We start from the raw sequence: 17,466 nt of genomic DNA, 5'->3' as shown, positions 1-17,466 counted from the left end.
TGAGCTAAAATGTTTTACGTGTGTTGCCAGCAGCATACCCGATCGCTACGTTCTGTAGATCTGACGTTCATAGTGACAGAACACTATGCAACCAAAAACAAACAAAACAAAAAAAACAGATCTCGAGAAACAGACTTCTGTTTTTTTTTTTTTTTTTTTTTTTTTTTGGGACAGTGTTTTGTCACTATGAACGTCAGATCTCACAAAAAAACAAAAAAAAAAAGCAATTAAAATATGTGATCTAACCTAAGGCCTATCCGCGCACCTTTTAAGCTGTGGCGGCTCAGGGGTGGAGTTATGAAATTTTCCTACTGTACCATTCATCCTAAGATATCATAACGTCATAGAAAAGGTAAGAAAACTTTCGTCCAAAATTCTCCTTTAAGTAGCAGCATCTTATCCACTTATCTTTCTCTGTTTTTGTATTTTATATATTTATCAAAAAGTGTGTCGAACCGTAAACCATAACCACTTAAACCCTCTAGACTTGGTCCTTGATTCTCGGTTCCCAATCCCAACATGACAGGCTTTAAGGGAAAACATGCTGTCTATTTACCATGCTGGGTATGTTATTGCTGAGGTGCGGCTGGCAGGCCTAAAGGCTGCACTGTGCCTTGTTGTCAAGTGATTTAAAGATGTTGAGGTAACACAAACAAGCGCTCGTCTTCCCCAACCCTCCTGGGGAAAACAAACATGCTGTGTTTAATACAGTATGTCTTTTAAAGTTCTGCACGAAAAACACATTATTACCGAACCGAACCGAACCGAACGCCCTGCACCAAAGCGGTTCGGTAGAATGTGTACCATTACAACCCTGGTGTAGTGTATTCCCAAAATATTCACCAAGACATTTTGTGAGTGGTTAAAGGCAAATAATGGAAAAGCTACAACAGTTAGGTATGTTCTGAAACAGTGACATCACTTAACTGTAATGCAGCTTTTAGACCCAGGAAAAGACGACCCTTATGCCATATTACGAATACGATATTACGCCATCCCAAATGTCCCGAAGATTATATCAACAGTAATCACATTTCACAATATCTATATAAGATTTATACTGTATATTGCCCAGCCCAAGCTCTTGACAAAATGATCCGGAGGCCAGAGCTGAGGTACAGTACCTGGAAGACATTCCTCTAGTGACTCGTGAGCTATTTTGTCTACTGGGCTGGTGACTAGTAGCATGGGCTCCTTGTCTTATGCATGATGCCGGAGCGACCGGTTTGGTTGGCTCACTTGGCTGAGAGGCATGACGTCAATTAGAACCCTGCTTGTCTCCTATGGAGTCGTGTTGCAATCTGACTCGAGCTCTCTCTTCACAGGTGGGGAGGATAGCTGTCTAGAAGGTCAGGGTTATGTGGCCTGATTTGTAGACACATTGTTGACTAGGGTTCATTCACCCGAAACTTGTAATTTGCTCTGGATAAGAGCATCTGCGAAATGCTGAAAATGTAACTAAATGGATGGGCCCGTAATGTTCCATTTGGTGACATGTATATATTAAAGTTATATTTAAGTTTTATGGATACATTAACAGTGAGGATTTTACTGTGTGGTCACAGAAACAGTTTGCTTGGGTAGTTTGTTTTTACCGAAGTAATTGTGTTTTAAAATGAACTGTAATGTAAAATGCAGTGAATCTTTAATCTTAGCGTTAGAGCCTATATATGGTATGCGCCTTGACCACTAGGCCATCGGCACCCTTCTTTTTCTTTTCCGACACCTGTTAAAGTGGGTGGGATTTTTGCCTCTCGACATGTTTTCTATAAACCTGTTATATGACAATAAAGAATTCTGAATTTCTGATATTGATTGATGCAGCTGCTGGTAGCATAGTTTGACAGCAGGAGTGTGTGCTACAAAGTGTGTATATAAAACTGATATTGTGCGCGACTGTTATCAGTGTGCTTCTGATAACAGGAGTGTGTATGTATTTTGGTAGCAGTACTCTGATTGAGTGCGTGCGTACTCGCCATGTTTCTTGGCCAGGTCAGAGGTTGGGAGCAGAGCTGGTCTGTTGGCTCAGCAGGAAGTTCCTGTTCTGCTTCATCCTCTCATCACACCCTGCTGCTGCACAAACACTGCTACACACACACACACACACACACACATATACACACACACACACAAGCTGCACGCACGCATGCGCACACACACATTATGTACACACACATGCAGTGTGTTGTTCACACTTGCACTTGCCTGCTGTCTCACAAATATTGCACACACAAACCATTGTTGACAGCCAAGTAGCTACTAGCCTAAATATACACTTAGCACTGCGGTACACATGCACATTGTGCGTGTGTGTGTGTCTGTCTCTTACATCCAGTCCATTACCCCTCCCCCCTTATGTATGTATCGTAACCAACGTAACTCAAGTTGACCTGACCATAACCCTAACACATATGCTTCTCTCGACTAGAGACTGAGAAAGATCTCCCAGCTTTCGTTACAAAAATTGGAAACAGAGTTGGAAAAAGACAACAACTGCAATGCAGAACCAGTCCAAAGTCTTTAGGACAGTATTTCATGTTGAGGCAGTGATTGGTTTCCAAAGAATCCGTTTGGAATATTTAATAACACAAATATTGTACGGGGGTCCCTGGCACAAAGTATTTTCACGTGGGGTACGTGACCAAATAAATACATTTTAATTTGACATGAAAAAGTTTGAGAACCACTTTAAGCGAGCAACTTCCAGATACTCAGAGTGTTGTTGGTCTGAAAAGGCACGTTATTGACAGGAGAGTGACCCAGCACAGCAACCATCGATCCTTCCGTGAGTGTTTTTCCACATAATCTCTGCTCCCTCTCTCTCTCTCGTTCACTTTCACCCTCACCTTTTCCTCCCTCCTTCAATCTCTCAATCTCTGCCTTGCCCTTTATGTCTCTTTCTGTTAAGGTCGTTGCAGAGAGCAAATCTGCATTGCCTTGCCGTCTCTTTCATTTCTATGCCTCCCTCTCCTCTATCCTTCCACCCTCTCTTTCACACAGCCCTTGTTTCTATCGCTCTTGCCCTTTGGGTCTTGCATGCCAGTGTGTACATGTTTGATTGTGCATCTTCATATGATATGCTTCTGTTCATGCCGGGGGGCTTTTGTGTGAGTGTGTAGACGTGCATGCAGCTGTTTGACATTTGTGTCATAGCATGTTGTGTCAAACTGTGTGTGTGTGTGTGTGTGTGTGTGTGTGAATACAGCAGTGCAGTGTCTAAGGGTCCTGCAAGTAGAATCCGCTCAGACAAGGCTCCCTGCAGCCATCTGTACATGTCGTGATGAGAGCAGTGGGGAGTGACAGGCCTTCAATGCTCACTGACTATTCTCTGTCCCCCCAAAAGACTGACACACTCTTCCCTGCCTGGGAAACTTACAGGCAGCTTGGCTCAGTGCTGAGCATTGCAACATTAAAACATACTTCTATACCCAAATATACTGTATCGCTCTCTTGCACAAACTCACAATCACTTTATTGACAGTGTTATAGCTGTGCAGGACTTTGTCTCTGCGACACTGGCATTTGAATAGAGTGAAGAAGTAGGCTATTGTGATATGCACGCCACGCTGACATTCAACTCCCAGCAATAGAGGCCTCTGGGGGAAAATTCTGGTAAAATAGCCGATCTACAAGCTCACAGTGTGTCATAATGCAACACGATGTGAGCTTCTAGATCGGCTATTTTCGGCAGAGATTTGGTGTTGAGGGAAATGGAGTGGGTCAAGTATAGAGCCCTGAGGGACGGCAGTCCAATAAGTATAGGGTTTAAGTGGTCAAATGTTCTTATTTCTTAAATTGTACATGAGGTACAAATACAATTAGGCTATATAAATAATTAATTACTATTATTTATTTATTTAAGTTAATCTGAGTGATTTATTTTTGTGTACCTTCTTGTAACCTCCTCCATCCCTACTCACTGTCTCTAACAGTGTCCCTTGTTATCACTGCCACATGGATGATTTGTGATGCATGCACACACACACACACACACACACACACACACACACACACACACACACACCGACCGAGGGTGGGGGTTGTGTGTATTGACTTAGCCTGTGCTGTGCCTGCCAGGCTGGTGCCAGTGCAGCCAGGCAATGCCTATAATATAATGTGGCCTTAGAATAGTCTGGCCTCAAGATCCAGGGGTATGACGTAAAGAACATGTAAACGTGGAAAAAATTTAGGATCTGCTTTTCCTAACCACTGATGTATAGTCCCTAGAGACCGTCTGCCAAACCCTTGCCATTGTGGCCAGTCAAGTACCCATAATAATGGCTACTTGGAAGAGCCAAATCCATTTGGCAGCTGCAGGGCAGGCAGCTCCTCTGCGTGAGCACACAGAAGGGGGAAGGATGAAAGGGCTGCAGGCAGGAAACCAACCTTTTCATCCACAGGCCACCGTGGTTGATGGATTTCAAATTTCTCTAACCATGTTCCCTAGTTCAGAAGCCACTCCTTAGTGACCAATCGATTTATGCCTTCTGAGCGATGCTTGGTAACCTCTCAAAGGGAGGTAGAAAAACTTGCTAAATAAGTTAACTAGATAGACAGACAGACATTTTATCCCACGAGAGAAATTCAGTTGTCATGGCAGTACAGCAGTTAAGAAACACAGGATAGATACAGAAAAAGAGTTACAGCTAGGAGTAACCAATAATACTACTCATAAAAAGGAAGCAGGTAAAGCACCAGGATATTACAGAAATGTTGATTGGTCCACAAACCAAGAGATTTAGGTATACAGAAATCTTGTTTGGTCCTCAAACCACAAGATTTAGATATACTACAGAAATCTTGTTTAGTCCTCCTCACACCACGAGATTTATGTATACTGCAGAAATCAAGCTGGGCCCTTAGCACTTGGACTGCCTGGGAATTCGCATGGTGAAAGAGCTATTAATTAACAGGTGTAGAATCGCAGAAATTGTTGTCAAAGTGCACTAACAGCATATTAACACTATATTAACAGGTATAAATATAGTCCAAGTGTACATAGACAATCTACCCCTGTAGTGTCGGTAGAATAAGCTAACGTTTAGCAAATGCCTGCCCTGCCAAAACAACAACTTCAGTCTTCGTTAAAACAGTTTCTGTGTCATAAGCACATCCACTTAAACCAAACATCTTCTGACTCCACAGCCATGGCCAACACTTCCTGCACTGGTGCAGAGTCGCAGACTGCAGTCAAATAGATGCTGAGTCCAGGAGCAGAGCTGTTGGCTAAAGCCTAGCTTAATTTATACGCCGTAGGATGACTGTCAACTTGCCAAAAATAACTGATCTACAAGCTTGTAGCTTATAGATCTGTCCTGTTTGGGAGGTGGTGACACCCTTTGATGATGGAGTAGCTTAATGGTGAGCTCTGTCAGATGCACATGAGTTGTGATTCAGCAGGCCTGGAGGAAGTCTGTCTGTCTGTCTATTTGTCTATTGGTCTCTGCCTGCCTTGTCCTGCACATGTATGGACAACTACACCTGTTTAAATTGACAGAACAAAGTGTGTGCATGCATCTGTCTGAAGAACAGTATTGAATGTGACATACTAGAAGGCTACATTGAATAGAAATTAGTTTGTGGTTGAATCTTTTTTTTTTCATATGCTGTTAAACTTTCCACGCTCTTACTCCTTGGGTAAAACAAATCACTATATCCCTGGCTTTGTCTTTATCTTGTGACAAATTCCCTAGTCTGTTTCAGTCTTGCATTTGTGTTATTCTTTTCTCTAATTGAAATTAGTGTAATAACACTCTAGCGCGGCGATCTGTGACCCTGTGTAACAGCAGTCTAAGATTAGGGCTCCACAGTTAATTGCATATAATCATGAATGTACTGCAATTTTAATTTCCATAGTTAATTGTAGAATTAAAGACTATTAATATGATGACGACAGTCAAAAATGTTATTCGCCAAATGCATTAGACTTCTTAGCCATTTGGGGCACCGATGGCCTGCAGTAGTTAAGGCCCATACTACATACTGCCCCCCCCAAAAAAAGACTTCTTAGTCATGGTATATGGTTGTTCTACTACTGCCTGACAAGCTCAAATACGAGTTTTGGGGCTGGTTGTGAGCAGGTGTTAATAGATTATGTATTAACAGGGCCTGGTGAATATGTAACAGGGGTGTTGACTGGCCTCAGATCAGCGTTTTGCCGAGAGAGACAATATAGTATTCCCCCTCTCCCCTCTGTCACTTCCACCGTCCCTACTATGCTGTAATGGCACTGTGTTCACTTCCTCCCACAACAATAATAAAATAACGTGTGTGTGTGTGTGTGTGTGTGTGTGTGTGTGTGTGTGTGTGTGTGACAGACAGACAGACAGACAGACAGACAGACAATGTATGTGATTTCTGTGTGTCTGGAGAAGAAAGAACGTGTGTGTGGATGATGTCAAGGGAAATAAGGTAAAAAGGGCTGGTTTCTATGAGTAGCTTTTTGCCTGTGAGGTTGCCACACAATTTACTTTCCACTGCTGCTTTCAACAGTCGATGACAACATGAAGTCAAGCCACAGATTCATGCTGTGACCCAAAGCTTGTTTGTCTGTGTAACTGAGGGGGAAGAAAGTGTGTTAGTCTGACAGTAAGAGGCTGAGCATGTTTTTTTCCCCTGCTAGAAGCCGGGCTCAAGCGATGGTGATTGATCCATCCACCACTTTGTTTGGTCCCAAACAATGTATTGCATCTTGAAAACTACTGTCTGGATTCATGGAACTTGCTGTGAATGTTCATGCAGATGAACCATACTGAATTTGGTGACCCAATGGCCTTACATCTTGCACAACATTTGGGCCAAAATGTTAATTTGCACACAAGATGTCTCCAAATGTAATAGGCGAAGTGCAGCTCTCTATCGTGGGTGGACAGAAAACCAGCAGTGCCAGGGTCACAGACAACCAGGGCTTGGAGACCCATATTGTAGATTAGTACATTTTTTAAATGGTTGTTGATGGTCCCCTTGAGGAGAGGAATAGGCCAAGTGCACAGTACAGCCACTTTGGACAGACGTATGTCTTATGCAATGTTGCTACATGAGTGGGTAGTAGTGTCTTATGCAGTGTTGCTACATGAAGGTACCTACCTGTCTTATGCAGTGTTGCTACATGAGGGTACCTGCCTGTCTTATGCAGTGTTGCTACATGAAGTTACCTGTCTTATGCAGTGTTGCTATAGAGTGGGTACCTTTTCTTTATCAGCCGACAGCGGTAGACTGTCGTAAGGAAGAGGACAAAGATTGATAAAGCCAAGGCTATAGTCTACTGCAGTACACACACACGCACACGCACACAGGTCAGTCTTATTCAACAGAAGGGCTTCACAATCAGTTTCTTATGCTGGGTAAAATGTTTGTCAGCTCTCAAGCTTTCATCTGACTGTGCTGTGCATTCCTTTTTTAAACGTAATGGGCAGAGCTCTCCCCCTTTGTGTTTTTTTCCCCTTGTCTTTATGTAGACAGACGGTAGGAAAGCTGAGAGGGAGACGGTGTATGAGAGGCATAGCAATGAATAAAGCCTCTTTACTGGAGCCGTTCCTAGGCCAGCCAGTCTACGTGTCTTGAAGGATCACACACCTGCAGATTTCTTGCAGGCGAGTACATTCAGTTACCAGCCAGACCTGCAACCTTTAATTTCTCTACTCGTTAAATTGAAACCCTATCCACACTTTGGCAAGCCATCTTCCCCGGCAACAAGTACCTAAAAACAATCACAGAGATGGTAGTTTTGGACACAATTTACAGATCTGAAGGAGTAAGGCATTTGCTGTTGTTGGCCTTGTTATGGCAAATCACAGACAAGAAACAACAAAATGGTTATTAACTAAAATTAAAAAAAAAGAATCACTGAAATCAATGACTGTACAGGGCAGAATTGTGTGGATTTGGTCCGGTCTTAGCTGTGTGTGAGTCCTGTATTAGTGGAACCTGCACCGATGTGCAACAAACCATGTAGGCTAAGAAAACCTTAAGAAATAAATGTGCGGATCCCCTGAGTGCAAATGGATTGCATGAAAATGCCATAGCGTATAGGCCTCACTCGATCAAGAATTTGCTTAATTCTTCTACGAAGTTCTGAACCTGCCATTTTACTCCGAAAATATTATGGAACATTTTTAGTCCCTTTTCGTTTTTGTCAAATGAATTGACAAAAAATAAGGGCTGACTTTCTGGTTTGATTTTCCTTGAAAGGAATTTCTTGGACAGTACAAACCCAACAAGAAGGGTGTGCTGGCACAGATGGATTCCCAAACATATAAAGCATTATATTTGGCTTTATTTCCTTTTGCTTTATCTGTCTACCAGAAGTGTTTTCCATTTCTGAAGATGATGTAGTAGGCTGTATTACTATTCGCTGGCGCTGTACTGAAGGATCTAAATCGTATTCTCCACTGTGCAAAAGTAATCGGTGAAAGGTGTAAAAGGCCAAAAGGGAAATGTATTTCTCAAAATGGAGGGAATTCTACAAAAGCGTACTAAAGGTCTTCTATTGTACATTTCAGATTTACTTGTTGCTCCAATTTAAGGTGTGTATATAAAAGAGAGAGGAGACCAGAGAACAAGAGATGGACAGAAACTGTAATATTACAGTTGCATGCTATTATAGCTATTACAGTTACATGCATGAAATGTAAATTTCATGCATGGGTGTATAGGTACATTAGGTATGATGTCTATGCATTTCTGTGCCTACCGTACGCTACTGTACATGTCTTCTACTGTACGTTCTATACACTACTCCTTGGAAAGTCAAGAATACACAAGGGACAAAGATGCAAAGTTCATAATAATATTATGAAAAAGATCATTACACACTGATTACAGATCATTACACACAATGTGGAATATAGGGAGGATAAATAGAGACGGAATAATAGATTAAAAATAGATTAAATAGATTCGGAGAAGTGGTAGAAATGTTTGCACCAGTACTTCTGGTGTTTTTTACAGTGTGGGATTCCCTTCAGATGATGTAATTATTTTTTAAGTCGTATTTATACTTCAGTCATACAACGGTGTCGTGTGCCCAAAATAGTTGTCTACAATACAAGCTCACAGCGCGTCATGAGGTTCGGTGCTCAACACCGTCTTGCGGTATAAATAGTATAAATAAACATAGCCAGCGAAGGGGGAGGGGGGCTTGTTGCTTTTAGAGAGAGGCAGACACTTTGGAGAGAGGGAGAGAGAGCGCATGGAAGATGGGTGGTCCGTCTATACAGCGCCAGTCCCACAATCATGTCGTCTTATTATTATTAACATCGCAGTAGATGTATTTAAATGTGTAATCTTTAAGTGCTAAATTTGCAAGAATCAATTAAAATATGCCAAAATTAAGGCCTTGCCTTTTGTAACTACGGAACCATGTGTGTTAGTTGTTATCGTAATATGCTTAGACAAGTGGGATAAATACATTTTTGTTTTGCCCTACAATATTCGGCTCCAAAAAGGTTCTTCATACAACTGGTTCCCACTTCCCAGGGCTATTGATTAGCTGTGTGTGAATCAAACGCAGCACATGGCTGAGAGAGTCTACGATGGTGGCAGTGATTTGCCACTCCCTGGTGCCAGGGTGCTGCTCCGGCCTTTTAAATGTGGCCTCAGCTGTTCCGCAAAGTCATCTGTGATTCCTTCCCTGTGTTGACTGGTTGACTCACTGCCAGGCTGGGACTCCAGTGCCATGCCTGGCTGCTCATAGATACACGCACACACATGCAATTACACACAGATGAGGAGACTCACTCACAAAAATGGATCCATGCAGTCAGATGCACACACAGTGAGACAGCAGCAGACCCATGCTGCATTTCTCTCCCTGTGTGACCTGTGTGACCCCACTCAGTCACACTGTTCCCTGTGTGAACCCTGACCCCACTCAGTCACACCGTTCCCTGTGGAAGCAGGGGTTTTGGTCGTCTCCTCTGTCACAGGGGGCAGGGAGCAGAAGCTCAGCCTTCCTAGACAGCAATGTTTCAGTAGTAGGGAGGGGGAGCCCTCATCCACATAGTAGCATACTCCTGTTCCCACTGTTTCCTTCCTTTATTGAGTACCACCCATTCATGCTGTGTCCTCTCTCCCTCTTGCTCTCTTACTGTCTGACTCTCTTCCTCTACATAAAAGGGTACCACCCATTCATACTGGGTGTGTCTTAGTTTATCTCTCTCTTTATGTCTTACTTGCTCTTTTGTAGAAACACTATTCTTTCTAGCCAACTCACAAGGTATTTTGTAGTTTGTATCAGTGGATGAATGTCTGTTACCTTATGTGTACTAGAAAAAAGTCCCCCTTCAGGGGTTTGGCCACTTCCTATGTGAAAGCCCCCTATACCCCAAGACCGATACAGGTCCAGTGGGCATACAGCAGCTACATCTTCTCTGTTATTTCATATATATCCAGGTCCTCCTGGTATAGTACGCAATTGCGGTCCAGTACACATTATGTTGTCACGGCCGCGGAGATGGTACGGTGATACGCCGCATCATGTGTTACGTCCGATTCTGTGACCTGCCGTCATTGCATTGGTGGCAGGACGCAACGGACATAAACAGAATTCGATAGGTAACCAAATGCGGTTTAGCTTTTGACCAATTCCTCACACAATTTATGTCCCACGGCTGCCTCGGGCTCGGTGGGAATGATAGCCTCACAAAGTCCAATAAAAACTTGCCTTGCATACAGGCTCGTGCACACACAACGTCTCGCATGTAACCCTAGTAACAGTAGAAGAGAGAGATAGTGTGTTGACCGTGCAGGCAGCTACTATGGCTGAGCCGTGTTTGTTCCATAGTGGTTTGTTCTGTGTGCTGTGCGAGTCTGCGCATGCACAGTAGAAGACGTGAGTATATCGCCTCGGTGGCTAAATGAAAAGTCAGTGCACTTCCGGCAACCCGTTTCACCTGTTTGCGCATGCGGTGTAAACATTAATTGATTATTAGAATGGTTGTCATTGTCATGCCAGAGCCATGAGCGATTTTTGTAGCAAGTTTGAAGACAATTGGACAACTGCTGGCTTGATTTAAGGTAGAAAAGATATGCAGGAGGATGATTTAAAGGACAAAACAAACAATTTCAAACTTTCAATACACCTTTATATAGATCATTGTACAAGTGTCTGGATTGGAACTTTATGAAAGGTATTTCCTAATTTGGTGTTTTCGTGATTGTGGGAGAGCTCTGTCTAACTGACTAACACAGTTCTTATATGACGTGATGTTGAAGTCTATGGGATTAAGAACGGGGAAAACGTACATTGTATGTATACTGTTTTGTATGTAGGTCTGAGTCTGTTGTAGTCTTGTCTAAATGCTCCACTGAAAAACCTGAAAACTCTTACCCAGGGGGGGTAACGGAAGTGACGCCAGACTTCGGTACTCTATTACAAACCGTTAATGCTAATGTGATGGAACCAGTTCCAGTTCCTCAATGTTGGAACCAGTTCCTAATAAGTCAGTTGTGTGTTTTCAATTGGGTTGGGATCTTGACAGCAGAATTCACATGATAGTCATACTCATCAAATCATTAAGTGACCCCTCTTGAAACCAGTGCGCGCACACACACTCACTCACTCACTCACTCACTCACACACACACACACACACACAGAGCCACTGGACCCCCTGACTCTAAGGGTCAGCCATTCAGTCGTGCACCGTTCTCTTGGTGTATGCATTGCATTTGCCCACTTGTGGAGAATTATATGATTTTTGTACCAGTGAACTCTCAAATGTGCATTTGCCTTTGTAATGATGAGGGTGTTATGCACTGTAACGCTACCATAATATCCCTCTCTATGTAGCTGTCCATGGACTGTTCTTGCTGTCAGTCTGGTCACCTCCTGTATTGATATTCTCTGTCACCTGAGAAAGAGTAGCTCAGCCATTATTCAACCACAATTTCTGACGCTATTTACTGTCTTTTCCATAGGTGGAAATGCAGATGTCACTGTTATCACTGCTCCTTTTGAAACACTAGCCAGTTGAGCAGTCTTTGTGACTGAAGCTCCTGCCATATTAGATTTCATAGGAACGTAGATCTTTTTCTCTTGCCATCTTTATCCCAAATTGAGGTCATCTGGGCCTGCTCAGCATTTTATACATGTCACAGAGCATGGTAGAATATTAATTGCTTAATTGTATCATGCAATACACCTGTATGGAATCATCTGCATTTGTTGTTCCCAACCCATTTATTCAGGCTTTCTTTTCATTTGTCTGTGGGTGCATGTGTGTGTTTGGGCGCGTGTGTCTGTGTCTGCGTGAGTGCGCATGTAGGTGAAACTTGTTTAAGTGTCGGTTATGGATACAGTGACAGTTTGGTAGCCTGGTTCCAGAGGAATCTGCCATTGCAAAAATAATTGCCCGTGGCAGATTAGGTTTGGCCCCTCTCAGTAGAAATTGTATTTCTCTCCCTCCGAAGTTGTAAGGGACCAATCAGGGCCCAGTATGCAAATATGGGGCGGGTTTATCACTAGAGGCTTTTTTTTTAATTTGCCCATCGGAAATGCAGGTTCCACACAGAGATACCAGACTAATATCTACGTAGTGATATTAGTCTGGCCATCATGCCAGGCTAACAGTTTGGAATTGGACCCCTTGACCACTAAAATTATTTATTATTGGTTGATATTTTTGTTGGCAATATAGAATTGGTGTGCATGTAAAATTGTAACTTGGTTACTTACATCAGTACATCCGTTGGAAATAAGTGAAAACCTGGCAGCTGGTTTGTTATGCAGCAAGCAGCTGCACCAGAATAACTTTGTACTGAATTATTTGTTCAGGACGGTGGATGTAATCATTTTTACTTATGCAAAACAAAATGACAGCCTCTTGCGATTTGGTTTTGTTTTATGAGTCGAATATGTTGACATCTTGTTATGGTGACATCATGTTGCCTGTCACTGTAGACTAGAGGCACTGTAGATAACAGTATCAGATCACTGTCGGTAGCATGCAGTCAAATCAGCAAGATACACAGTGTTAATTTCACTCTGAAGAGTGTACAAATAGAAAACAAGATATGCCCTTACAGGTCCATTTGGTTCCATCTTGTTCATCTGCTTCAAATTGTTCACAGTAATCATCTGTGATGAAGAGCAGAGACCAGTGCTTATGTCACATTGCTGACCCCAAGAAGACAACTAGGATCATTTTAACCCATTAAGGCCTGATGTTCCGATTCTACAAAATGTCTTCTAAATGCTAACAGTTTTCTGAAAAACCCATGTTGCTATATCAGTGGTTCTCAAACTTGTTCATCATGTCAAGGACCTCCAAAATGATATGTATATTATGTTAGTTAAAAATGTTTGCTTTAAAAATATTATATTGAAAGATTTGCACAAAAAAGATTTAAAAAAAATAGCAGATCTACAAGTCAAAGTATAAAATAATGGTTTAATTGGTTACAGAGATGCGTTCCTGGTTCTCGTTTTTTGTGGTTGATTGTTGTTTATTTAGACTTCGCATGACAGAAGCAGCAAGAGATTTATCTTCTAACGTCAAATGAATGTATGAAAGAAGGACTTTATGTGATCAGCTGATGTGATCTAACAACAGTGACATAATGGAGGACAGGAGGAAGCAACCTGACTTGATATTATGCATTATGTTCATAATTACACATCGATTTCTGTTCTGAAGTTTAGGTAGCCTGGGGTGTGTGTATATATATATATATAGACAAGACCAAAATCTAATTATACTCTGATTTGTGATGTAAACAATTGCATTCAATACACACATTGAAGTGTAAAACAAGAAGGGCCTTAGCCAAATCCCCTGCGGTTGTCAATAGCGTGATATTGCAATATTGCAGTTATTGCGACAGCCCTACACACCCGCTGTTCTACTAACCCATCTGTCCCCCTCTCACACGCAGATGCATGCACTTGTGCAAACACAAAGATAGCTAAAACCAATCCTTTTTTATTATCAGTATGACGTCTACAGGGGAAGCGGTCCTGTACGCCATAAAATCCTCATGGTTTCTCTGGGGATTTGACAGTCGGTGGTATCTCTGAACCAGTGCAACACTCATCACTGGCACCTCCTGACCTTTGACCTCACCCCCTGCGCAGTCCTCAGGATTACCTCCTTCGTAGTTCCTTGCCCAGTTTATAGTTTTAACACATAACATGTTTTTTTCTCTGAGATTGCTCTCTCTCTCTTGCTCCCTCCCATCCTCTCTCTTCTCAACTGTTTAAAAAAAAATAACCAAGCCAGCCTAAGCCACAGAACCGGGACCCGTAAAATTGGATTAACACGGTAGCAGCATTTTTCAGATTCTCCCGTTGGCATGGCCTGTGAGTGTGGGGGTGGGGGACGGGGCAGAACAGTGGCCCGATCACCTCCAGTTGCCCCCTGTTCATCCCATCCCATCTCACACCATGGACTGATAACCGGAGCCTGTGATACACATCGCAGGGATTATTGAATGAACACGATTGATATGGGCCTGATTGCCCGATAACGGCGTCTCTGGGTAGCCACAAGGGTCCGCGGAGAGCAGAAGCATACATAGTTCTGTTTATACTACAATTTGGTGTCTGCAGATGTGCACACATTACACACATGCACATTACACTCTCAAATTCTCTCTCTCAATTTAAGTACATTGTTGTCTGTTGTCTTTTTGGCGTTTAATGAGTTGTAAAGATGTGGGTAGCAAGCGACAGATCTCCTCCCACAACCCTTCCTCAAACAGGGACTGTTTCTTTTCCATAGCGCATGCGCAGTCACCGTACCTACGCGCACCTATAAAATCTGACATGCACTCGGATGTCTGCGTGGAGTCGTGGACATGAGCTGGTAATGACATTTTACATCATATGCTACTAGCGTACCCTTGCAGGAATGACAAGAGCCCCGTGGTTACTGGGTAGGGTACACTCATATTTTGAGTGGCAGGCTTTTATTGGGTACACACATTTATTATATTGGGTTGTAGTTTCAGGTTGTAGTAGTGTTGCCAAGTATGTCATTCTATCCTATAGTTTGGTTTTGATTGATAAAGACTATGTCAGTGACCGTGGGGTCATGTCCTATTTGTCTCTAGCTGTGGTCACATACCAGTACTGGATTGGATCCACACACAGGAAACACTGGTTTTTAACAGGTAGAACTTTGACTAAAGCCTACTTTATACTATATAAAATATGATTATATAATTCTATGAAATAACAGATTTTCAGCCAGCGACACGATGAGTAGGTCTATAAATCAGGCTTGTGTGGTGATGACGGTGCAGGTTGTGCAGTGCAAAGAGGAAAGACGGGTTGAATCACTGCAGGCTTTTCTGTCTGACTCTCTCCCTCCCATTTTAAATCTGTGTGTCTGTTTCCCTGCCTGTGTGTGTGTGTGTGTGTCTCTCTCTCTCTCTCTTCTCTTTCCAGCCTCTCTCTACTACTCATGCCCAGGATCCTTCTGTCAGGGATTAATCAATTTTCCATTCCTGGAAAGATTATTCAAATGGCGTTAGATCTGCAACCGCCAGCTAGAACACCCCCCTCCCTGTATATCTCTGTTTCAGTCGCTCTCTTTGTCCCTAGCAGCATCACTGGCTGATAAACGTTCTCAACTTTGCTTCTCTTTTGCATTTACCTTCCCTCTATCTTTTGCCCTCTCGGCTTGTCTCTTTATTAGACTGTCTCTGTTTATCTGTCTCATCCTGTCTCTAATGCACTCTCTGTCCCATCTTTAATGTGCACTCTATTTGTCTTTCTCTCTCTCTTTGTGATTGCCATCAGTGTTAAGTGTGTGTGTGTGTGTGTGTGTGTGTGTGTGTGTGCGTGTGCGTGTGTGCGTGTGCACGCCCGCCTGTAATTGCTCAATGAGTGGCACAGTGATTCTTTTCAGAGGTCTCTCTGTCTGTCTCTCTCTCTTCCCTCCCTCTACCCTTCTCTTCATCACAATTTTCCCCTCATCTCACACCTCCTCCATCATTCCTCACTCTGTTGCTCTGTTGGTTCATTTGTTTTCCTCACCCCTCACTCCATCCGTTCTTCTTTCCCTTGCCTCCTCGCCTCTGTCCTTCATTCCTTCTCTCTTATACAGTACTTCTCTCCTCCTCCCGCCGTACCCTCATTCCCTCTCTCTTCTCTCTGTGTCCCTGCTGCGTCTGGGGGCCTTAAAGCTGTCTCACATGACAGCCAGGTCAGTTGGTCCACCCCTCCACCCCACTCCCCTCCTCCTGTCTGTACAGGCCAACAGAGCCAGACATTCCCGTTCACTGCTCCCACTAGTCCGTGCTCAGGCAGGCTGGCCTGTGTTACTGGCCTGGATGTCTGCTGATCACCTCCCTGCCAAAGCATGCACGTCTACAGTGCACCCAGTCACAGCCAAATACCCTAAACTGCCTAGTAGATGCCTAGCTAGATACTTGCCCCACTGGTACTTCTGAGCAATCATAACTGCTCTGCTCTTCAGCCACTTGACCGAACATGCATACTATATGTAGCAACAACCATCACAAGGGACACTAAATAAGAGACAGTGACTAATCACAGGTGCTTATAGAAAACGCAGACTTCACGTTGTCGAGGAATTCTGGATCAATCGGTAATTGATGAGGGAAATGGAGCCTGAAGGTGATGGTGGTTGTGGTGTAATTATATCATGGGGAGAAGTACATTTGACACACAGGTAGATGGTAAAGTAGCCCTGCCACAAACACAGGGCTCAGAACATGGTTATTCTCACGATAAGAGCTAAGCTGCTTGTGTCATGAAGGACTAAGCTGTACCCAAAACAATAGATACCCGGTCTGTGCCATGGCATCTTGGTGGTTGTTGTAATATGCAAAATTTCAAAAAGGTGAACAATATAATTATAATAATATAAGGTGTAATGCTATTGCAATTCTTCCTCAACCTGAACAAAAACGGTAAATAATAAAAGCATGTGTATAATCAGAGAAAACCTTTGTTTACTGCCAGAAGAGATAAGTGAATATGGCCAACTCTACCTTGCTACCTACTTATTTACTGTAGGTAGGTAGCTGCCTGCCTACCTATCTATTTAGGCAGGTAGCTCCCGACCTACTGTAGCTAGTCTAGCTACCTAGCTGGGTAGGTACTATTCACCTACATACCTAGCCAATGCTAACCTGACACCTAAGTTAACAAGCATGTGCTCTATGCAGCAGGCATATCCAGTAATGTGCTCAGATGTGCAAGCAGCAGGCATGCAAAAAATATGTACACAGATGTACCCCACACACACACACACACACACACACACACACACACACACACACACACACACACACACACACACACACACACACACACACACACACACACACACACACACACACAGTGACTGTATGCGCTAAGAGGGGTGGGAGGGAAGTGTGTGGGTGGTGATCTGGCTGTAAGACAAGTCTTAAGCGTATAATAGGTGAGAGGTTTGTAAGGCACTGTAAGCAGAGGTGAAAACCCATGGTGGAATAATGGGCCAGGCCGCCAGGGAAT

The 17,466-nt window shown here is 43.1% G+C and overlaps 1 protein-coding gene across 5 annotated transcripts in view; it reads left to right on the top strand.

The window, feature by feature from the left end:
• The window catches only part of numb (NUMB endocytic adaptor protein), a 69,189-nt gene that overhangs the window by 9,849 nt on the left and 41,874 nt on the right, over positions 1-17,466 (top strand). Inside the window, exon 2 of one of the 5 annotated variants that reach the window (XM_080414978.1) lies at positions 7,458-7,592. The exons of the other annotated variants lie outside the window; for them this stretch is intronic. The gene's annotated coding sequence lies outside the window, so the exon portion shown is untranslated. The remainder of the gene's footprint in view (positions 1-7,457; positions 7,593-17,466) is intronic. 5 annotated transcript variants of the gene reach the window in all.

This window comes from Gymnoscopelus braueri, assembly GCF_963280865.1.
Source record: "Gymnoscopelus braueri genome assembly, chromosome: 19".
In the NCBI taxonomy this organism is placed as follows: Eukaryota; Metazoa; Chordata; class Actinopteri; order Myctophiformes; family Myctophidae; genus Gymnoscopelus; species Gymnoscopelus braueri.
Note: the sequence above shows the minus strand (reverse complement) of the source record. Positions and strands in the feature narration are given on the sequence as shown.